The sequence below is a fragment of the Coenobita brevimanus genome, chromosome 60, assembly GCF_032717465.1.
Source record: "Coenobita brevimanus isolate Jiangsu-jjx chromosome 60, ASM3271746v2, whole genome shotgun sequence".
NCBI classification, from domain to species: Eukaryota; Metazoa; Arthropoda; class Malacostraca; order Decapoda; family Coenobitidae; genus Coenobita; species Coenobita brevimanus.
The window spans coordinates 9,707,242-9,732,300 of NC_137013.1; positions in this window are offsets into that span (position 1 = coordinate 9,707,242).

Here is a 25,059-nt window from a genome sequence, read left to right on the forward strand (position 1 = left end):
CTATTCATTCTGAAGGTGCACTTTTATGGTAAAAACAAATAATCAGGTAGCAGCCAGAATAAGTTTAAGTACTTGGGGTGAAGTATTACAGGCAGGTCAATGCCATTCACAGGGTCCGATCCAGCACCTTCAAAAACTACGGACGTGATTCCCGGTAAAATTATCCCTTAAGCACCTAAGGAATACAAAATAAACATTCCTTTTTGTTTTACTTGTATTAATCATAGAAAAATATAATAAAGGTGAATGCATGTGCAATATGATATTCATTGCATATAATTTGGTAAATGACATTAATCTTTATTATAAGCAATTCATTGGTCTGCCGAAAAAAGAGGGCGTACGAAGAACATCCCACACGCCCCCTCCTCCCCCCAAATCGGTGCCTGATTCATGTCAAGTCACGCCCACTCCAACCACTTGCTGTTGTGCAGTCGGGTCCCTCACATCCACCCCGACCCACTCAAATCAATTCAGGCCACTTTCAGGTACTATTGCGGCCAGGAGTTGTTAGCCACTCTCGTCCAGCCAACTCGTGTATGTGGCAGTGTCGCATTCAAGAGCACGGAATTTGTCTTCGATGCATTTCTGTCGAAAAATATCCCATCAACTATGGGCTTGTACTAATGGATAAAGCAATAGTAATATTTACTCTGAAGAATTGACTCTAATAACAGGTATATATCACATTTATAATAACTATTTTTTTCCTCATACAATACCAAACAAGTGACTTAAATATGTTTCTTGGATTTCACTCCACGACTTCCTGTACTGTAGGTTTGAATAAGCGAACACAAAGAGTGAACAGGTTCGAAGCATTCATTTGTTACCGAGAGAGAGAGAGAGAGAGAGAGAGAGAGCGTGTATGGTGAACGCCTATGAATTTTGGAAAAATGAGGTGGAGGTAGACTGGCACAGGGAAATGCAAGGGATGAGAAACCCTGGATTCCTGTGCTCCACTGAAAACAGGCCACAGTGTGAATATTTCTTCCATCAGTCACTAGAACTTGCCTTGTTTTGTGATTTTTTTTTTTTTTTTTTTTTTAAGGATGGCTATCGAAAGAATAAAGAAGTAGGAGATAAATGCTGTTGATTTAACAAAAAGCTGTGCTTAAGAAAGTAATTTGCCTCTCTGTCCAGAGAGGGATATCCAGCTAATGAGAACAATACTCATGAGTTTGCAAGAAATCTCCAGGTGCCAACCACAAAAAAAAAAAAAAAAAACGAACATAAGACATTTAACAGAAGTTACGCAGCCTGCTTAATAATTTGACGAAGTCAAATGGCGTTACCCAGAATAAAACCCATCTTTCATGTTGCCCAACGAGACGTTATCCTGGGATAAATAAACTCCTTCGTCATCAGCCAAGGAAAAAATTCATTGTTTAGCTCAAGCACGTTATTTACTCGTATCGCATAGAATCATGTGCGTTTAGCCGGGATGACATTATCTACGACCTGGCAACCTCCCTGTAAAGAGTACTATTTTCTACTGACAGCCTGAGTTAAGCGGTTAGACTCATCTTTCGTGTAAGGAATCCACCCCGCCTCTGTGTGTGTGTGTATGTGTGTGTGTGTGTGTAATTCACCGGGTCGGTCAGGATCACTTGATGGTCGTGATCGTCAGCTTTTACCCTCCCGGAAGGGAGCTGAGAGCTCATATAGTCCGATCTAAGGGCAAGGCTGTGACCTTCACACACGCACACACCCGTCCCCTTGCTCAAGGGGGACAGTAACCACCCACTTCGTCAGTGAAACTTTTCGCAACCTGAGCGAGGCGCGAACTCCCGTCCACCAGTTGGCAAGTGGGAACGTTCTAAGCAACTCTAAACACCCAAGGGTTAAAGAAACTGATAGATTTCTCAGTACTTAATCCATTAGTGACCTGGCTTCCATTTGTGTGTGTGTGTGTGTGTGTGTGTGTGTGTGAAATTGCGAGTCATTCGACTTGTGGAGCATGGTATTCGGGTTGATAGGTTGGTGACTGGGTGGGTAGATTGGTTAGTGTAGGCTGGTGATTTCACATGCGGATTAGGTGAAGTGGGTGGGCGAGAGGGAGGGAAAGGGTTGTTGGGCTGGTTAAGTGGGGTGGAGTGGGGTTCGTGCATTAAGTGGGGTGGGTGGTGGGGCTACCTGTAGGACGACACAAAAGGCGGGTTTATGTCGTCCTACTTTTGGGACATACTGTACTGAGTTAGGCTGTGGGTGTGTGCGTTGATGGGTGGGTGTGTAGGTGGATGGACGGATTGTGGGAAAACAGGCCTCTGGCATTAGGTCACTTAAGTGAATACGTCCGAGTTGGGAATAGATCAGTGTGCGGAAAATCGGTCCACAGGGGATATTATTCTAGAATCATGCTGAAGTAGGTGTAGATATATCCAGTGTGTTACAACAGGTCCATCGTGCAATACGTCTGCTGATTAAGAGGTCTGTGTTTCAACTGCACGCATCAGTGGGTGATATAACCAAGTCGGATAACAGGTTTATGTGGAAAATAGGTTCACTGTGAAAAATATGTCCATGGGTATACGTCCATGTAGGAAACCTGTATCCATGGAGAGATTCAAAGTCGACGAAAAAATTAGTCCGTTGGGAGAAAATCCATCAGTGGGGAAAATTAGTTCGTGGGAAAATAGGTTACGTAGAAAAGTAGGCGTCTTTGAAAAAAAAAAAAAGTCATTAAGGAAAATAGGTCCATGGGGGATTTTGTTCCGAATGGTGAAAATGTTCATTGATAAAATATTCATGGGGTGAAAATAGGTCCATAGGGGCATACACGTACTGTAAACATCTATCTATCTATCTACAGTATATACCTAGGCTGCTTCCCCCAAGGAAAGGGAGGTAGCCGAGACAGGACGACACACTCCCCATTTACTCATCCATTCAAACACATTCATTCGCATCTTAGCCCCAAAGGGGAGAATGGACAGATCCTCACAACATCACACCGCACAAGGGTCAACTGCGCAATGCAATCAGTAACATCCCCAGCAGGGCCCGACAGCAGAGCTGGTTTACCCCTGCCACATCATAACAGACCCATCCCCTTACCCACACCTGACCTGACTAGCTGATCAGACCAAATGTAGGAAAATATCCCCTCAGGGCTGCGTCATCACTTATTCATTCACAATTTCTCTCCATTTATTTCTGTCATGCACAGCCACTCTTCCTTTTTCAACAGACATCCCTCTCGCATCCAGCGCTCTCTTCACACTGTCCATCCATCCTATTCGTGGTCTTCCTCTCAGCCTTACACCTCTCACATCAGATCTAGTTATCTTTTTCACCAATCGCTCATTATCCATTCTCTCCATATGCCCAAACCATCGCAACACCCTCTGCTCAACTCTACCAGCCATCTCCTGAACAACTCCAGCTCTCCTTCGCACTTCATCATTTCGCAATCGATCCATACGAGACACCTCATCTCCATTACATTCAAACTTTTCCTCTCTGCTACACCCATATTCCTAGTTTCAGCCCCATACAACGCAGTCGGTATCACAGCACCTTCATACAGCCTTCTCTTTACATCCATTCTAAACGAACGACATCTAAACACTTTTTTCATTCCTCCCAGCACCTTTCCTACTTCATTTATTCTAAACTTCACTTCTGCATCTATTCTTCCATCCACAGCAACATGTGACCCTAGATATTTAAAACACTCTACCTCCTCAAGCAACTCACCATTCAAAACTATATTCATCCCCCTACCATCTACCAACCTCTTACACTTCATCACTTTACTCTTATTCTCATTAACTTTCAATTTCCTCATTTCACACATCCTTCCAAACTCCTCTACCAACTGTCTCAATCTCTCCTCTGAATCAGCCACCAGTGCAGTATCATCTGCACACAGCGGCTGCTTCAGATTCCACTCTCCACCATCAACATTCACCAGACTCAGACCTCCACCTAAAACTCTTGCATTCACCTCCCTTACAACACCATCCATGTAAATATTAAACAACCAAGACGACGTCACACATCCCTGTCGCAGCCCCACTCTCACGGGAAACCAGTCACTCACAGCATTTCCCACTCTTACACACTCTCTGCTATTTACATAAAAACTTTTCACCCCTTTTAGTAACCTACCATCAAGTCCATACAATCTTGAAACAGTCCACAAAGCATCCCTATCAATTCTATCATACGCTTTCTCTAAATCCATGAATGCCCAAAACACATCCTTGCCTTTCGCTAAATACTTTCCATACACTTGTCTCACAACAAACACCTGATCCACGCATCCCCTCCCTTTCCTAAAGCCACAACGCTCATCACCAATCACTCCCTCTGTACCCTCTCTAACTCTCATAATTAACACTCTACCATTAACCTTACCTACAACACTCAACAAACTTATACCCCTAAAGCTAGTACATTCATACTTATCACCCATGCCTTTATACAACAGGACTACACAAGCACTTGCCCAGTCAACTGGCACCATACCTTTCACAAAGCACACATTCAACAATCTTACTAACCAGTCAGCATTAGTCACTCCACCACCTTTCAGGCATTCCACAGCACACCCATCCATACCTGCAGCTTTTCCTGTTTTCATCTCCTTTACTGCCTTCTCCACTTCCTCCTTCGTGATCAAAGAATCATTCAACTCTCCCAACACATTTATTCTTTGCACCCTTCCATCCGCCACAGTCTCAGCCACCCTTTCCTCCTCTACATTTAACAGTCTTTCAAAATACTCTGCCCATCTCTTCTTTACTGCATCCATCTCAATTAACATTCTTCCATCCTCTGCTTTTATTCGTTCTTCCTTCCCAGACTCTCCCTTTCGCACCCTTTTCACCTCCTTCCAGAACATTTTCTTATTCTGTTGAAAATTCTCTGTCAGCCGCCTACCCCACCTCTCATCTGCTGCCACTTTAGCATCACGCACAGCCCTTCTCGCCCTATTCCTCTGTAAACATGCATGGAGATATTTAAAATAAATGGGACTGAAAATATCCAACTTTTAACAGAGACCGTTGCCTGGAATTAGGCTTACCACTGCACACCTTGGACTAAACAACCATTAACCAGACCCTATTACCATTTCATCATCCAGTTATTATATTTCATAATTTACCTTTATTTAGTCATTTAGGCATAGAAAGCCAACCGAAACGAAAGGAAAAATCCCTGTTTAACTTTGTTAAGCAGCTCATTTCTCCATCTCATTCCTCTAAAATTCACAGGCACCCACTACTCTCTCTCTCTCTCTCTCTCTCTCTCTCTCTCTCTCTCTCTCCTGGTAACAAATGAATGCTTCGAACTTGTTCACTCTGTGTTCGCTGGTTCAAACCTACAGGAAGTCGTGGAGTGGACCCAAATATATTTGTCACTTGCTTGGCTCTGTACGACGAACAAGTTATTAAATAATAAGTATGATATATTCGTGTTATCGGAGTCAAACCTTCAGAGTAAATATTACTATTGCTTTATCTATTAGGACAAGCCCAAAGCTGAAGGGATATTTTTCAACAGAATTGCATCGAAGGCAAATTCTGTGCTCGTGAATGCGACTTTGCCACATACACGGGTTGGCTGGACGAGGGTGGCTAACAACTCCAGGCTGCAATAATACATCCAGGATTCCAGGACCTTCACACCCTAATAATGGTAAACGACTAACAACTGTAATCCCTTTTTATTATTTGCCTGATCTGGCTGTTACGTTGTCGAGACTGTATAGGCCTAATGGAAATGTTCAACTAGTAAAGATGAATGATGTTGAACTATATTGCATTTGAAACGTTGAGAACAAATTTGCTCTAAACGATCTTTACTATTATTTAAGATAGACAAAGAACGTGATGTCAGTCATCCAAATTTATATTTAATGCATTAATAAGGTTATGCGACTAGACCAAGCAACTCTAAAAGTGGACGAAAAATTACCGTTCGAACTAACTCTTGAATATAATTTGCTTAATACTGCATAAGTAATATCATTTATGTTACTGATGTTAATGTTGTGAAATCTATGTACTGCTCTTCGACTAAAATATGTGCAATAAAGCTGTAACGGTTGGGTTATAACTATCTTGTCCCCATACAGGGGGAAAATGCATTTTATCGTAGGATTCCCATTTTCTGCAAGTCACGTGGATGTCAGAAAATGTCGGGAGGAGGTGCATCCACCTCCCCCCGCCTTTCAAACCTCCACCTCAAATGTTTGTTTACGTTTCATGGAGTGTGCAGACGCAAGAACTAATCATCGTGTTTTCCGGAGTTTTACGGTGTTTCAGTAAAGTCTTCTGGCCACGTTGCGTAATGGTGATGTGTGTGAACGAGTAGCTGGACGAGTGGGCTGATTTATCGTCTGTGTGAGTCACGGTGAAGTAAGATTACTGGTACCAGTCATTCCAAACCAGCCTCAACCTTGTCTCTGCGGGTTTTCAAAGTTCATCCCCGTTACGCTACCAAAGCGTCACTAATTACATGAAGTATTATTTTATATTGAATCTAAGGTCCTATTGCTTGGTTTTGCTTGTCGTTAATGATAGTGTTTGGTGGTTTAAGTAATACAGGATGACATAATGAAGTGTGTGTGTGTGTGTGTGTGTGTGTGTGTGTTTCAGTTTCACTGACGATGTGTACAGTAATGCTTTAATCACTACACCACCATTATCGCCGCAGCCACCACCTGTTTACACCACCATCACCACCGTCATTGCAACAGGCAAGTTTTTTTTTCTTTTTTTTTTGTGTCTGACTCTGGGCATAGGCTTCACAACCTGTTCACAAGGCCCAGTAGTCCTTCTACACACCATACACCACTACATGTCACCATTTCGGCGCTAACACCCACCGTCTATATTGAATACATGCTAGGGCTGTCTCATACAGGACTGGTGTATTGGTACAGTATTAGCAGGGGTATTTTTACGACATGTCGGCGGGTCTTTGGTAGATCAGCAAAGTCTGATTATTATGAAAGTCAAATCCTTAAACTGTTCCCTGCCCTAGCCGAGATTTGAACCTGGGTCCGGTAGGACTGCAGGCAACCTCTCTAACGATTGAGCCACCGCCTCCCCCACACTAAATATGTAATTAAATGGGATAGACTGTGGTGTTGTGTTGTTTAAAATTCGTGGGATAATAATCTGGTTCAGTTTTTCACTGCTTTTGTTAACATCTACCCTCTGGTTAGGAATAAGACTACCGGTAATTATGATCGTCAGGAATATTATGTTACCCTATGCTCATCTCAACCCCATCACTACGAGCGTACCTTTTTATAATATATTCATGTTAAATCCAGACATTGTAACGCAGCTTAGGAGACTTTAGAACAGCAAGGGTTAGATATAGCCAACATTAACTTCTTGGCTATTATATAAGTTTAATAATATTGTGAGTTGGAAGACTTATTAAGAAAGATACCTTCGTAGTGGAGGTGTTGTTTAGCCAAAAAAATAGTTCATTCTTAAACAGGCGGAGAATGTCTTCCTTTTGCAGTCTATTTCCAGCTGCACGTTGGTTAAATCAGACAATACTACGGAACTTCGGCCTTTCATAGCACTTTCTCTTAACTAGGACCTCATTCTGTTGTTAATATCGTGCTATCGCTCATTATGGAGAGCTGAAAATTTTACGCCTAACAGTACAATCATAGCACTTTCACATGGTTAGGACTACATTCTGCTATACCCGTTGTGAAGCATCTGTCCTGCCTTTTTCCTTAAATCGTGGTCTCAAGTCTATGGTCTCCCAGGCGATGAGTGAAGGGGCGAGGCTTAAGGGACAAATTGCTTGGCAATGAGTTTCTTAATATCTTGCTATAGCTCAGCATTCAGCTTGAAAAGATAGTAATATCTTGCTATAGCTCAGTACTCGGCATGGAGAGATGGAAATTTTGCGCCTAATAGCACTTTCCTAGCACTTGTAGCACTTTCGGGCAACTAGGACAACATTCTGCTACTTATGTCTTGGTGTATAGCTTAGGATTCAGGATGGAGAGATGAAATTTTTAGGTCTTATTTACGCCTTACTAAAGTGAACAGAGTGTAGCAACATTTAGTGTATAATTGCTGCAAATTTCTGTGATCAGCTCATTACTTTTCCCTCCCGTCATTAGCCTACACCTTTACCCATTTATGTGCCCTGGTATCAACCAGTTTTACCCTGGGTAAGATTGGTCTCTCATAGGGAAAGGTTAGAACTAGTTTCCATTAACCTCTTCATCGACGCCAATTCTGCCGATACTCCGTGAATCTGGTGAAGTCTTGTTTAAGTATTTGCCTTGCTACCTCCATTTGATTTTATTCACCTTGGGAGAGTCATACAGGAAGTGTTAAATAGTCTAAAAATTAAGCCGCTTCAGAAGTCGGGTGCGCTATAAAGCTAGAAAAACAAAGCTGAGGTCGCAGGAATAAAGTAACGAGCCAACTGATACTGGAAGTGTTAGATAAGTCATAAACACCTTCGGAATTCAGTTGTTTTACGAAGCTAAATAAAACAGAGTAGAAGCAACAGGGATAAAGTTCATAGTGCATCACGTAATCGAGGTGGAGAACCCCTGCAACACGTGAAGGTCTCACTTCAGCTGCACAAATTCGTCTACAGTTGCAATGAATGAAATTAAATAATACGTCGCCGAGTTGAAGAGGTTATGGAGATTTTTATTATTGTTTTGGCAAGTATCAGACTTTTATACAGCTTAATCCTTCCAGCCCGAGAACGTCAACTCCATCTCTTGCACAACTAAGCGATTATATTAAGCTGGTAGTGAGGATATTAATTAAAGTTATATCTAGCTTCTGCGGAACGAAAAGTCTCTCCTGAACTGAATAAATACCTGTACGTGTCGAGAGGGCAGTGATTAAAGAACATCGTCCTCAAGGGTTTAACATGTAGAATGATAAACAAGGGGAAGCTGTAGACACCCTAAGACATCGAGAAGGAGAAAAAGCAGAAGAGGAAGAGCAAGAAGACAGCTATCCGTTCCCCTTCGGAGCTTACAGTTTCAGTTCCGTGGCGTATTTACTACCCGCATTGCGAAACGAGCGAAGTGGTAATGTTGTCAGATCTGAGGTTGGCTGGCTGGCTGTGTGTGTGAGTAAATAAGATATTTCATGAAGGCTTGAGCTATCAACATAAAACTTTAAGGTTATCAAGATATGACCAAAATCTTAGATGAGTTCGAAAATGGACACTCGAGGTCCAGGTCAAGGTCACCAAAATGGCTGCCAAAGATCAAATAGTTTTTATCGCCCGCCATTAGCACCATTATATCTCATGAACTGCTTGGGCTATCAATATGAAACTATCAGGATATCAAGATATGGCCAAAATCTTGGATGAGTTCGAAAATGGGCACTCGTGGTCAAGGTCAAGATCACCAAAGATCACTAGCTGACCTTTGGCATCTATTTTGTTGATCTTGACCTTGACCCCGAGAATCCATTTTCGAACTAGTTAGAGCTTTTGGCCATATCTTGATGCCATGAAAGTTTCATGTTCATAGTTCAAGCCGTTCATGAGATATCTTGATTACCTACACACAAACAAAGCCAGCCAGCTAATCTCACGACTGAAAACATTACCACTCTGCTCGCTTACCACCAGCGTTGCGAAGCGAGCAGAGTGGAAATATTTTCAGTTGTAAGGTTCGCTTGCTGTCCTTTTTTGTGTGTGTTTTACATCCTGCATTTGTGTCTAATAAGACATGGAGGTGCAAAATTATGTGCCGAGGAGAAACTTTCTTGCTTTGCGGGTGGTGAGATTCCATCATGAGATGGCTTCTAGTTGTCATTATAATTTTGTTGCTATCTTAAGAAGGATATGTAGCAGTGAAGAGGTTTATTAAGCCTAACTTATTTCTCTCGTTTCCCCAAATAAATGTTTTATCTCAAATAAAATAGCTCAATGACAGGTCATCAAATGGTGAACCGTCTGCCATTAATGATTATCTCAACGTCATAATCTTGACTGACGTGAAATAATTACAATACCTCCTCAGGTACCTGCGTAAATACCTGTTAAGGCGCATGGGAGCGAAGATTAGTCGATGCAGGTAATGAGTTAAATGCAGATGGGAATTATGAACAATGAACAATGAACTTTTTTTCTACTTATACGTTATGCTCAATTAACCCATTAGTGGCCAGAGTTCTTGTGCGAGGGATTTGCTGGACGTGTACTAAGTGAACCGCCCTTCGCCTATCAGCACATAGTCGCGAATCTCATAGGTCCCTACCCCGGGGTTCCCTTCTTTATTGAATTCTGAAAATGCCCAGTTCCGTCCGTTATATTGGACGCTGGGAGCCAATGGGTTAAGGAAAGATCTGTCGTAGTGCGGGTGTTGAACAACGGTCTATATTAGCTCCTTCACTACTAGTAATCCTTTATAAGTTGAATAGCTTCATGTTGTGGAAGACAGAATGAAAAAGATGTACGTTTTAATTTTCTTTTCCATTCATACTGTGCAGCCACACTACCATACCAGCCACACTACCATACCAACCACACTTCCCAACTTGCCACACTACAATTACCTCCCACCTTACCTTACCAGCAGCACAACGATTACCGCCCACACTATGAACAACACCGAAACTACGATTAACACCCACACCACCATTCCCACCCACACCACCACTCCCACCCATACCACCATTACTATCCACAGTACCATACCACCCACGATACCTTTACCATGCACACTACCATACCGCCCACACTACCATACCACCCACACTACCGTTCACATCCATACTACCATTACCACCCACACTACCATTACCTCCCATACTACCGTACTAGACACACTACTATACCAGCCACGCTACCATTCCATCCGCACTACCATTACCCCCCACACCACCATTTCCACCTACGCCACCATTACCACCCACACTATCATATCAGCCACTCTACCACACCAGCCACACTATAACACCATCCACACTACCACCACCACCCACACTACCATTACTACCGGTACTTCCATTACCACCCACACCACCATACAAGCCACAATACCATTACCACCCATACTAATATTATCACCCACACTGCCATACCAGCCGCACTACTATATCATATGCACGACTATATTAGCCACACTACCTTTACCACACCACTCTGCCATACCAGCTACACTACCATTACCTCCCACACTACGATTACCTCCCACACTACGATTACCTCCCACACTACCATTACCTCCCACACTACCATTACCTCCCACACTACCTTTACCTCCCACACTACCATTACCTCCCACACTACCTTTACCTCCCACACTACCTTTACCTCCCACACTACCTTTACCTCCCACACTACCTTTACCTCCCACACTACCTTTACCTCCCACACTACCTTTACCACACCACTCTACCATACCAGCCACACTACCATTACCTTCCACACTACCATTACCTCCCACACTACCATTACCACACCACTCTACCATACCAGCCACACTACCATTACCTTCCACACTACCATTACCTTCCACACTACCATTACCTTCCACACTACCATTACCTCCCACACTACCTTTACCACACCACTCTACCATACCAGCCACACTACCATTACCTTCCACACTACCATTACCTTCCACACTACCATTATGGGGGAGGCGTGGCTGAATCGGTAGAGAGGCGGCCTGCGGTCCTAATGGTCCCAGGATCGAATCCCGGCTGGGGCAGGGAACAGTTTGAGGATTTGAATTTCCTAAAAGCAGACTTTCCTGATCTACCAGATGACCCGCCGACATGTCGTAAAAATACCCCCGCTAATACCAATACACCAGTCCTGTATGAGACAGCCCTAGCATGTATTCAATATGGACGGTGGGTGTTAGCGCCGAAGTGGTGACATGTGGAGGTGTAGGAGGACTACTGGGCCTTGGGATAGGTCAGTGCCCCCAAGCAATAGGCTCTGAAGCCTTTGCCCAGAGTCGGATACATTAAAAAAAAAAAAAAAAAAAAACTACCATTATCTCCCACACTACCTTTACCACACCACTCTACCATAGCAGCCACACTACCATTACCTCCCACACTACCATTACCTTCCACACTACCATTACCTTCCACACTACCATTACCTTCCACACTACCATTACCATCCATACTGCCATACTAGCCCACCACTATTACCGTTCACATAACCTTTACCAAGCACAGTACCATTATCACCCATATTACCACCACCATCCACGCTACAATTATCACCCACTCTACCATTACCACCTCATACTACCATTACCACCCACACTACCATTACCATCCACACTACCATTACCACCTCATACTACCATTACCATCCACACTACCATTACCATCTCATACAACCATTACAACCCACACTACCATTACCATCCACACTACCATTACCACCCACACTACCATTACCACCCACACTACCATTACCACCTCATACTACCATTACCATCCACACTACCATTACTACCCACACTACCATTACCACCTCATACTACCATTACCATCCACACTACCATTACCACCTCATACTACCATTACCACCCACACTACCATTACCACCTCATACTACCATTACCATCCACACTACCATTACCATCCACACTACCATTACCACCTCATTCTACCATTACCATCCACACTACCATTACCATCCACACTACCATTACCATCCACACTACCATTACCATCCACACTACCATTACCATCCACACTACCATTACCACCTCATTCTACCATTACCATCCACACTACCATTACCATCCACACTACCATTACCACCCACACTACCATTACCACCCACACTACTATTACCACCCACACTACTATTACCACCCACACTACTGTTACCACCCATACTACCATACCATTACCACCCATACTACCATTACCACCCACACCACCGTTACCACCCACACTACCATTACCACCTATACTACCATACCATTACCACCCACACTACCATTACCACCCACACTACTATTACCACCCACACTACCATTACCACCCATACTACCATTACCACCCACACCACTGTTACCACCCACACTACCATTACCACCTATACTACCATACCATTACCACCCACACTACCATTACCACCTATACTACCATACCATTACCACCCACACTACCATTACCACCCACACTACTATTACCACCCATGTATCGGTACACGGCTAGCACTAAATATCGTACCACCGCTAGCACCAATAAATGTGTTTTGCTGTATAGTATAACTAGACCACCGTGTTGGATCGACGACACTGTCTGTAGTACACGTCAGCTACTCGCCGTCACTGCCCGACACTTCCCACCAAAGGTCCTCTGCCACGAGAAGGTGGAAGCTGGTCTATTATTAAGTGGTAGCGTAAAGTGACAGAAATGAGCAGATTAAATCTCTCTTTATTGGGTACAGAATAATATAACTGCGACCCGAGAGATATGTAAGAGCGATACACCCTCCCTTTTAAACTGTAAGATGGGTTCTGACGCTGTACGCTCACCGTGCCGACTAGGGCGCGGTGCTGAGGTCAGCTAAAAAGTGAGGTGCCGTGCATTTACATATACTCTGGGCTTATGCAAAAAGTAGATATAAATGACAACTCTACTAGCACATTATACACCTCTATTAAATGGTATTAAGTACATTCACATATACCAACATAATAAATGGTTCCCCAGGACTTTACACTTACGCACTATTCATATATCTTTTCACTTCTCCTAACCTTCTTTTTATAATTGAAACAGGGTGGCACTTGTGGTCTGCCACCCACCTTCTTCTATACCACAGCTAACAGCGAAATGATATTTGGTTGTTCATCATTCACACTTCATTACACACTGTTAATTATGACTTAAAAATTATTATGTACAATGTGTGATACTACATCTTCATATGGAAAAAGATGTTGACACCAGAACATCGCTCGGCCACACCATTGACGTCCTCGTCGATATTGTTGTCCTAACTACCGTGTAGCCTAACCAGAGTGTAGGGTAGCTAACTATTCAGGAACATCCACTTGCAATCTTCGAGTACGGACACGTGGTATCAGTGGGTTCCTTAATTGGCGCCTTAAATAGTAGCCTAAACCACAAACACAGGACAAGACCACAATAAGTAGAAGACCAACGCCAGGACCAAAATAGGAAGGGGAAAGGTAAGAAGGAAGATAGGACAGTACATAAGGCTCTAAATCAGTCCTGTTCAGGTGGCAGAGGAAGGTAAGCTCCTTTAATACATGAGACAGCCTGTTCACATTCAAGGAAGTAACATTGAATGAAGGTAAAAAGGGTCGTAACTGGGATGAGAAGTTCACTGTCAAAGCTAGATGATGCTTACTAGGCAGAACTGCTATCTCTTTACTGTGTAACTCACAAAAATCAGGTGCAACATAGTACCCCTTTACTGTAAAGAATTGATTCTGTGAGGCACAAATCACAGTTACATCCTCTGTCTCAGGAAAGTAAAAGTACTGTTTCGCATGAATATGAGCATGGAAAACTGACTTCAACTGAATGGGTTGGAAGGTGCAACGTTGCAGAGCAGAGGAAGTATTTGTGTCCAACAAGGCCCTCTTACACTCCTCTACCTTTAATGGTACGAAGACAAAATGGAAAGCAGGACATACATGGAGATCAAGAAATGAGGCCTTGCACTTCTCAAATTCATCCACAGTCGTTTCTGCTACATATTTCTTGTCATCTGAGACAACTAGCACCTCTGGACCCCCTTCAATAACAACAAGTGTATTATTAGCAGTAGCAAAAGGGAAGGAAATGAACCGCCATGCCTGGTATGTTACAGCATTCCTCATAGGTACCAAAATCAGGATGCCTTCATGGGTCAACTGGGCCTCTAACAATGGGTAATAATATTCCAGTTGACTCAGATCAAAGAGTGGCATAAGTCCATGCTTCCACATAGCTATATCAAGTGCATTGGTTAGTATATTAGTAGGCAGCAATAAAGCATTAACCCTGTTCAAACTTGCATCGATTAAGCCGTCCACCATATTGGCTGCTAGCTTCTCCAAAGCAGTGGTTGACTCGTCGAGAGCATGTAAGTACTCAGCGAATAGCACCAAGTTAGCTAGGGTTGGTAAGTTAATTTGGATGTTGTTCACAAGCTCTACTAGATGGTTGGTAGTCCTAATTATCTCGTTAGCTTTGTTAGTGAACTCATCTAACTGTTTATACACATGCATAATTAATCTATTATTGGCTTTAGCGGCCAGTGTCAAGTCATGCATCTGTCTACCCAATTGCACTACATCCTTATCTAATGCCGTACCAAAGAGTTGTTGAGATAGGATTCCTAGAAAATCCACAAGTCCTCTCTTAGTACGTGCATGGACATGCTTGGAAAGATCAGAGTGTACGTTAGGTAAAGCTACATGCAAGTTAGTGAGCCTGTCGGTGAGCCTGTCTATATGCCTAGTCTGAAGCTCAACATTTCCATGCAAGGTTCGTTCCAAAGCTTCAGTGTCAGAGTTTGTCAATCGTGGGTTTCGATTAAACATCTTTCCCACTTCCAATAGTTGCTGTCTGAGATTCGACAATCCTTGGAGACCTCCTTGACAATATCTGGCGTTTGGAGATAGCCTTCCATTGGATAGTAGACGCATACTGCATCTTCCACTACCACGACTTCTCCAAGTGGGCTCTTCAGTGCTCCTGGCATTAACGCAGTCGTGTCCGTGTCCGACGTCTTTCCATAGGTCCACCCCAAGCAACGCACGAGGAGTATGAGCCACAGCCACATTTTTTTCTGCAAGAGAAGATACTCCCTTAATCACTCTTGTTGTGGGATCGTAGCTTGCTGCGATACTCTTGGTTAGGGACAGGTACGGACGACGACATAGACTGCGACGAAGACAGAGGGGACAAGACATCAGACACAGGGTTAGTTAGGCCTAGCTCTTGACTTACTAGTTTGATCCTATCAGCATGTACTACCTCCTGAGTTCCATTAGCTTCATCCTTTATTCTATAAGTATTTCCACGTACTCGTTCCACAACGGTATATGGTCCGCGGAACTTAGGTCTGAGCTTGGAAATTCTCTCAGGGTTGTGGATCATGACCTTCTGGCCTGCCTGTAATGTCTTTTCTTGACTACCTTTGTGTTGTTTCGCCATCATCTCCGCTCTTGAGGCTTTTAATCTTTTCCGTACTTCACTGTGTATACGTTGGAATTTCAACAACTGTACCTTTGCGTAGTCTTCTTCGTTGTATACTGGAGTAGGAGGTCCAGCCAACAAATCGTAGGGTAACACTTTCTCTTCTCCATAAAGGATATAATGAGGAGACTTCCCAGTTGATGAATTTTCTGAGGAGTTGATGGTTGCCGCTACATGTGGTAACCAGTCTTCCCAGTTATCCTCCTGATTTGAGGTTATAATTGGTCTCAAGACTTCCAGTATCTTCCTGTTTGTTCTCTCCACCAGGCCATTGCTCTTAGGACTGTAAGGCGTTACAAAAACTTGCTTTACTCCATACATACGACAGATTTCTTGTAAAACCTGGTTACGAAATTCACTGCCATTATCGCTGAGCAATACCTTAGGTGTAGAGTATGGACAAATCACTGAAGTCACAAAAGCGTGCGCCACCTCCTCTGAAGTTTTCGTCTGTAAAGGTGCTAAAACAGTGAATCGTGAGAAATGGTCCACTGCCACCAGTACATAACTTGAACCTTGACGACTTCTCGGCAATGCTAAGAGATCAATGGAGACTGTATCCCAGGGTTTTTCCGGTAGAGGATACTCTAAGATGGGAGTCGGAAGTCCCGTCGTTCCTCGTATTTCCGCGCATTTGACACATTGACTGACGTGGGCTTCTATGTCCTTCCTCATGGTCGGCCAATAGTATTTCTTTCTCGCCTCACGTATGCATCTATTGCGACCGGGATGACCCGCTTGAGGTACGTCATGAACTAACTGTAGCACGGCTTGCTGTAAGGTAGCAGGAACAACCAACTGATATGCAGTGTCCTTCCCTGGGGGTTGCTTGTACAAAAGACCCTGTTGAAGATGGAAGTGAGTCATTGGTACTGGGAGTTCAGGTAGACAAGTCTCGTTGCCAGACTCCAAGGCATAGATGACTTGAGACCACATCACATCATTACGTTGTTCCGCTTTTACTGTGTCTGAGGAATACTCAGCAAGAGCAACATCCTCTGCTATGGTAGCAGCAATGTTTCTACTCAACGCATTGGCCACAACATTTTGACGGCCTGGTAAATGTCTGACCTCTGGATTAAACTCCATTACCTTGCTAAACCAACGCACAACCTTACCGTGCAAGTTTTTTCCTTTAAACAAGTCGCGTATGGGTGCATGGTCAGTTAAAACAATTATCCGGTAGCCAAAGACAATATCCCGGAAATGTCCTAACGCCCACACGACTGCTAATGTCTCCAAATGTGTCATCGAATAGTTCTTCTCTGGGGGTCTTAATGCCCTACTAGCATACGCTATGGTATGTGTATTTCCTTGCTCATCCTTCTGCTGTAACACCGCTCCCAGACCCAGACCTGAGGCGTCCGTGCACAGATAGAAAGGTTGAGTATAATCAGGAAACACTAATACGGGTGCTTCTGATATGGCTTGCTTGAGCTCGTTGAAGCTTTTCTCTTCCGAGGGTCCCCATTTCCATGCAGCGTCCTTAAGTAGCGTTGTTAAAGGTGATGCTATGATGGCATACCTGTGGACAAAACTATAAAAGCCAGTGAGGCCTAGGAACGATCTTATCTGATCCTTGTTCTGTGGTGTAGGAAAATTTAACATTGGCCTTACCTTGTCCGGCACAGTCTTGATGCCATTACCATCAACTAGGTGTCCTAAAAATCTAATACTGGATTTCAGAAATTCACACTTGGATAGCTTAATTTTCAGACCTGCGGATCTCAAGGTTTCCATCACTCGTTTTAACTTGTTAAAATGGCTGTTAACATTGTTACTCACGATGATTAGGTCATCTAGATACGCTAAGACGTCTTGCCCTAACATCTCGCCAAACAATTGGTTTATCATCCGCTGAAATGTTAAAGGAGCATTACTCAGTCCAAAAGGCATCCGGAGAAATTCTAAGTGCCCACAGTGAGTGCTAAAAGCAGTAATGGGACGCGACTCTTCGGTCAGCTCCACCTGCCAATACCCTGATGCTAGATCCAGACAAGTAAACACAGTATTTCCCTTACCTAATGATTGAAGTAAGTCTCGCAGATGCGGAATCGGGTAACGATCCGGTACTGTTACCTAGTTCACTTGCCGAAAATCCACAACAGGTCTCACACCACCGTCCTTCTTAGGCACTAGAAAGAGTGGTGCATTCCAAGGCGAGGAGGAAGGCTGGATAACGTCATCACGCAGCATCCTTTCAACTTCCTCATCCACTGCTTCCCTTTGGCTGTGCGGTAGACGGTATGCAGGCACATAAATTGGATTTGTACCAGGGCACAAACCAATATGATGCTTCACCCTATCCGTCCTACCCAGCGCTTCTGGAAGTGCTACTACGTCGGAAAATTCTCTAAGGAGGGCTAGGAGTCGTGTTTTATGGTCTACATTATCCGTGACCTTCACGTATTGCTCCAGCTGTTTTTCCTTAGCCAGACGTACGGGTTCCGACTGAGTCGTTGCTTGAGATTTAATTACAGGAGAGATCACCGGCACGTCATCGACTTCCTTTATGGGGGCACCATAGCACATCAAGTCGCCTATATAACAACTATCTCTGAGCTTAACTGCGCCACCACTCATATTTGCGATGAAGAGGGGCGTCTTCTGGTCTTGGCCAACGCTAGTTAGAGTCGATTCCAGCGACAATGCCTTATGTTTCATAGTCTCAGTTAAGCATGCTACATCAGTTCCCACCGACACGTCAGGTACTCGGACAGGAATTTTACAGACAGTTCGACTGGGTAAGTGGTGATTACCACTCATTATAGCCCTGACTTTCTTCCAGTCCATACCCTCCGCTTCATGTGCATCCGGGGACTCCCTTGACGCTTCACTTGTCGGGGTCACAACTGGTTGGACGGCTCCTGATTGGATGCCAGTTCCAGTTTGTGTCGCTGAGGGATTAAGGCCTACAAACTCTTTCCCATTAAAGGAAATGGAATGTCTTTGAGGGTGTATTACTATATCATACTCCTCCATGGTCTCAAAGCCTAACAGCCCATCAGCTGGCAGAGGAAAATCCTCAACCTCATAAAACGTAGCACGTAACACAGGAGATCGTTTATCTGCCCTCAATGTCAACGGCACCTGGCTTACAATCTTCATTCTACTCCCTGTCACACCTGTCAACATTACATCAGGTGGTGATAATGTCCAGTTTGTTAGAGGCATTTCACTTTTAAGTCTTTCCAACGCTTTACTAGAAATAATGTTTGTACATGCCCCTGTATCTACGATCAGGGACACTTGACCTTTCCCTATGATCCAAGGAATAGATAATAAGTCCACCTTAGTAATAGCTGCCACACACGCATCGGTGGATTGTACTATTTTAATTACTTTGGCGTGTGGCCCCGAGCTTCCCCCGAACTAGCTTGGTTTCCTAGTTTCTTCCTGTTTTCAATGACAATGGAGCAGTAGTCTGTTTCATGAATACAATGCCCATGTATGGCGCACCACCTTGTCCCCTTTGACTTCGTGGCCTTGGTCGGGTTTTGTTGTGGAGAACTAGTACTGGGTTGTTTGTTACTCACCTGCTTCCCAGATCCAGGCTCAGACGTGGCAGTCGAGTTGGCCTTGGCTGCATGGCGTGCCGCCTTTTTAGCATGCCAACATTTTTTGTCTGTATGTCCAGCCTTTTTACACACTGTACAATACTTCCCAGGAGGTTTCTCTGTGTGAATGGCTAGGACACTATTACCCTCTCCTTCAGCCTTTGCCATTAGCTTAAAGCTCATATCAGGCAAGGATGTTTCGGGAGGTCTTTTCGGCTGCCTAAGTACATGAGCTCGAGTAGCAGAGTTCAAACAAGCTAGAAACTGTAAATATTCAAGTAACCGTGCGACTCTTTTAAAAGTCATTCCCAAAGTCAAGTCTCCCCAGCCCAATTTCGGTAAGGCTTTGCTAGCCTCTACATAACACGTGCCTGCCTTCGCCAATGCTTGATTCACTAAACAGTTAGGGTACTGCTGAGCCCTGTTTACATACCTGAACACCCAAGCATCTCGCAGATAGCAATCACTTGCAAAAATGTGGGTTAGGGCTTCCTTAAACTGTTCATAATTCTCAGCAGTAGGCCCAGAGTAAAACAAGGATGCCTCCATCATTTCAGAAGCATGAGAATTTGATTTAATATTTGCTTTCACATGCCAAATCTTCTCCGCATCACTAGCAATCTGTAGCCTATGTATTTGGGCTTCACAGTCCCTCAAAAACTTGTGAATATCATAATTGTCTTCCCCAGTAAACTGTAAACTTGGTTGTGCCGTGGGAAGTACTTTGATGTAGTCTGTGTTTGAAGGTGCCTGAGTAACAATAGGCCCTTGAGACTGTCTGACTGGCGCAACAGGAGGTAAAGTCTGTGGGATACTAGCAGTAGTCAAGTTAGTGGGTGCCATATTAGTCTGCCACAAAGGAGGAGGGTTAGTCTGACCTTGCACGCCCATATTGTTAGTCATGCCCCAGGTATTTGGATAAGGGCCCTGGGTTTGCATGCCAATATTAGTATTCATGCCCCATTGATTAGGATTCTAGGTTTGCATGCCAATATTAGTATTCATACCCCATGCATTTGAATAAGGAACAGAAAATAAATTCTGTCCAAAACCTTGTGGTGTACTGAAAACATCAGAAGTATGGACAGGTATGTGAGTGGCTGTAGTACTACCACTAATGACTGGATTTTGCATATCCTGAGTGACCAAAGGTACTGTTGTAGTCTCAACTTCCACAGTCTCCTCACTAGGATTACCCTCATTAGCAAGACTAGTGGCCATTTTGGATCTAACTGATTGCTCTGGGACTGATGAATAAGTATGACCAGAACGCAAATGTAAAACGTTCAAATCCTCATCCTGTCCTTCAGAAATATCCTCATCACCTTGATCCTCAATATGTCCTTCACTCATTCTATATGTCTGAGCACTTTTATTTGATGTTTCAACCCACTCATAAAATTCTGAGTCTAGTGGGATTTCCTGGTCTCTGTTTCCCCTAATTCTACGTCCCCACTTTTCACTGTATCCATCCAACCTTGTCAGTAATATTCCCCTCCCAGTTACAAGAAGATAAACCGACAAAAAGGATAGTTATGGTAAATGACAGAGAACGGGACCCATATAAATTACAGAAAGTATATTTATTTCAAGGGAATTCTGAGAAACCTTTATTTCCACTCATCAACTAACTAACGTGTGTTGATTCAAGTGTGTGTGTGTGTGTGGATTACTATGCATGGACACTACCTAGATATGAAAGTCCAGGATGATGATCCACATTCCACGTTCCACACTCCACCAGACTCCTCCAACCATACGCAGCAGCCCGCTCGCTGTGGGAGTTAGCAAGCGACTGGTTCGCCCTGTACCACGCCAGGCCCGCCGCTTTCGGTCTCCCTCGGCTCGCCTCGGCCGTGCCCGTCTCTGGAGTTGCTAGAAGTCACTAGCTGACCCACTCCTCACCGCACTGGCTTGAACTCCCCTTATCTCGCCTCTCGCACACGAGAGCGAGATTCTAATTGCCAGTTTGTGTTTGAAGATGGAGATATCTCGCACACCACAGGGCGAGAAAACTGCCAGTTTGTGCTTAAGATAGGAATCTCGTACTGGCAGAATAATGGGAGGAATTAATATGCACCACTCCAGTTTATCTGCTCCACTTAACTCACTGGTAATTAGTCCCCTTACAACAGTAGAGTAAGATTTTCTGTTTCACCTTCAGGAACGAGCGATTGCAAGGGTTACTGGTTCACAGCATAAAGCCCTTTAGCACGTATTGTATCCCAGCACTGAGCACCAATTTAATGTATCGGTACACGGCTAGCACTAAATATCGTACCACCGCTAGCACCAATAAATGTGTTCTGCTGTATAGTATAACTAGACCACCGTGTTGGATCGACGACACTGTCTGTAGTACACGTCAGCTACTTGCCGTCACTGCCCGACACTTCCCACCAAAGGTCCTCTGCCACGAGAAGGTGGAAGCTGGTCTGTTATTAAGTGGTAGTGTAAGGTGACAGAAATGAGCAGATTAAATCTCTCTTTATTGGGTACAGAATAATATAACTGCAACCCGAGAGATATGTAAGAGCGATACACCCTCCCTTTTAAACTGTAAGATGGGTTCTGATGCTGTACGCTCACCGTGCCGACTAGGGCGCGGTGCTGAGGTCAACTAAAAAGTGAGGTGCCGTGCATTTACATATACTCTGGGCTTATGCAAAAAGTAGATATAAATGACAACTCTACTAGCACATTATACACCTCTATTAAATGGTATTAAGTACATTCACATATACCAACATAATAAATGGTTCCCCAGGACTTTACACTTACGCACTATTCATATATCTTTTCACTTCTCCTAACCTTCTTTTTATAATTGAAACAGGGTGGCACTTGTGGTCTGCCACCCACCTTCTTCTATACCACAGCTAACAGCGAAATGATATTTGGTTGTTCATCATTCACACTTCATTACACACTGTTAATTATGACTTAAAAATTATTATGTACAATGTGTGATACTACAACTTCATATGGAAAAAGATGTTGACACCAGAACACCCACACTACTATTACCACCCACACTACTATTACCACCCACACTACCATTACCACCCATACTACCATTACCACCCACACTACCATTACCACCCACACTACCATTACCACCCACACTACCATTACCACCTATACTACCATTACCACCCACACTACTATTACCACCCACACTACTATTACCACCCACACTACTATTACCACCCACACTACCATTACCACCCACACTACTATTACCACCCACACTACTATTACCACCCACACTACCATTACCACCCACACTACTATTACCACCTATACTACCATTACCACCCACACCACCGTTACCACATACACTATTATTATCACCCATAGTACCATACCAGCCGCACTACTATATCAGCCGCACGACCATATCAACCACACTACCATTACCACGCACGCTACCTTTACCAGGTTACTCTACCATATCAACCACACTACCATGGCTTTCCAGACTACCATTACCTCCTACACTATCATTGCCACCTACACAGCTATTCCAGCCCCACTACCTTACCAGCCCCACTACCATTACCGTCCACATATCACCATTACCACCCAGAGTACCATCATCATCGATATTACAACTACCTCGTACGCTACCATTACCACCCGTACTACCATTACCGCCTCATACTAACATTACCTCCTACACTACCAGTACAACTCACACTGCCTTACGAGCCACACAACCGTTACCATCTACACTACCATACTAGTCACACTACCATAATCATCCACACTACCATTACCACCCACACTACCATTACCACCCACACTACCATACCAGCCACACCACCATTACCACCCATAGTACCATACCAGCTGCAAGTACCATCGAATACTTACTATTTTACCCCCACTAGCCTACCTGTCTACCACACCATACAACCAGTCTACCATAGATCCTAACAACACTACCACATCACCGCACTACCAGATATTGTCACAACGTAAAGTACTCATGAAATCCATAACCAGACGCATTCCACCTATAACCCACACCATCATTCCTTAACCGATAGTCACCCTTTTTTTCCACAGCACTATTAAATTATCCCACATCACCATCTACCATAAACCCCTTCACCACGATGACTTATTCTCTTCTTTCTTCCGTCATACGATTTTTTTTTTTTTCACCTCAGACGGTCCTTGATAATTAGGGCTGTTCCTCATAGTGAAGAGTCAGTCAAGGTTACCTAAATCATCCATTTCGAAAAGTCTCGTAAACCAAAGAAAAATGTCTGAAGGTAAGAAGAATAGAATTTATAGAGTTCGATATGCCGGACACTCCACAAGCAGTCACATCAATCTTCGACAATAATATTCCACATGTTCCACAGCACAATGACCATTTAGAAGTGTTTGTCACCAACTACATGTAAGACTCTGAAGTAGACATACTCCACAACCAACTCACTCAGTTCCCATTACCTACACTTGGCCCCACCGCGCCTTTACCACCATGCACTACACACACGATCACACACCCCATCTACGTCATTACCTACACTTGGCCCCACCGCACCATCACCACCAAGCACACCTCACGCATCCCATCCACCCCATTACCCACACACGTCCCTAACAAGTGCCGACCACCAAGCACTACGCCCCTTCCCCACACACACGTCATTTACCCCATTACCCACACTTGACCCCACGGCATCACCACCACCACCACCACCACCAAGCACTACACATCCCATTTACTCCATTACTCACACATGGACCCACAGCACCCCCACCAAGCACTAAACCCCCACAAGCCCCACTTTCTCCGCTCCTCCACCGTATTTTACGAAGTTTACTTTGAAGCGGTAATTACGAAGTTTAAGAGTTAATGTTGACTGGAGCTGACGATGCTTCGTAAGTTGGCTGGATCAAATTACTCTCGTGGCTCCACGGACCTGTGTCTAGATGAGCTAAACTGCTCCAACCCCCCGCCGTTTTTTAGTCTCTTTGAAATTAGCACTTTTTCTTTTTTCTTTGTTTTTTTTTCCCGATTCCTCCTTACTAGTCTGCTATTAATCCTTGAACCCCTTGTTCCTTAGTTTTTTTCCTCCATGTCCCCTTGTTTTTGTCCTCTCTCCTCCTTCTTACTTCTTTTTTTCCCCCCTAATTTTATCCTCGCTTCCTCTCCTTTCTGCCGTCCTCCCTCCTTCCCTCCATCCTTCATTTTCTTCCTTCCTCTCGTCTTGTTCCTCCTTTTTTTTTTTTTATTCGCTTCAACTTTCCTCGCTCCTCCTCCCTCCCAACTTTCTGTTCACCATCTACCTTTCTGCTCCCCACCTGCCCTTTTG